Genomic DNA, 255 nt, shown 5'->3' on the forward strand with positions numbered 1-255 from the left:
AAAAAAAAAAAAAAAAAAAAAAAAAAAAAAAAGATCTTCTGCTCTATTAACCTTCCAAGATTAAAACAAAAATTAAAACAATGAAAACAAAAATCTATAAAGTCCAGTTCTCAGAAGTCTGCAGGAAAACTGAAACTCCCACTTAATCTGGTAGCAATGTGAATTCGTACAACCTGTAGGAAGACAATCGGTCAATATGACGCAAGTCACAATAATAATCTCTTTAAACTCAACATTCCCAAAGTCACAGAATTT

The sequence above is a fragment of the Colobus angolensis genome, unplaced genomic scaffold, assembly GCF_000951035.1.
Source record: "Colobus angolensis palliatus isolate OR3802 unplaced genomic scaffold, Cang.pa_1.0 Scaffold36, whole genome shotgun sequence".
NCBI classification, from domain to species: domain Eukaryota; kingdom Metazoa; phylum Chordata; class Mammalia; order Primates; family Cercopithecidae; genus Colobus; species Colobus angolensis.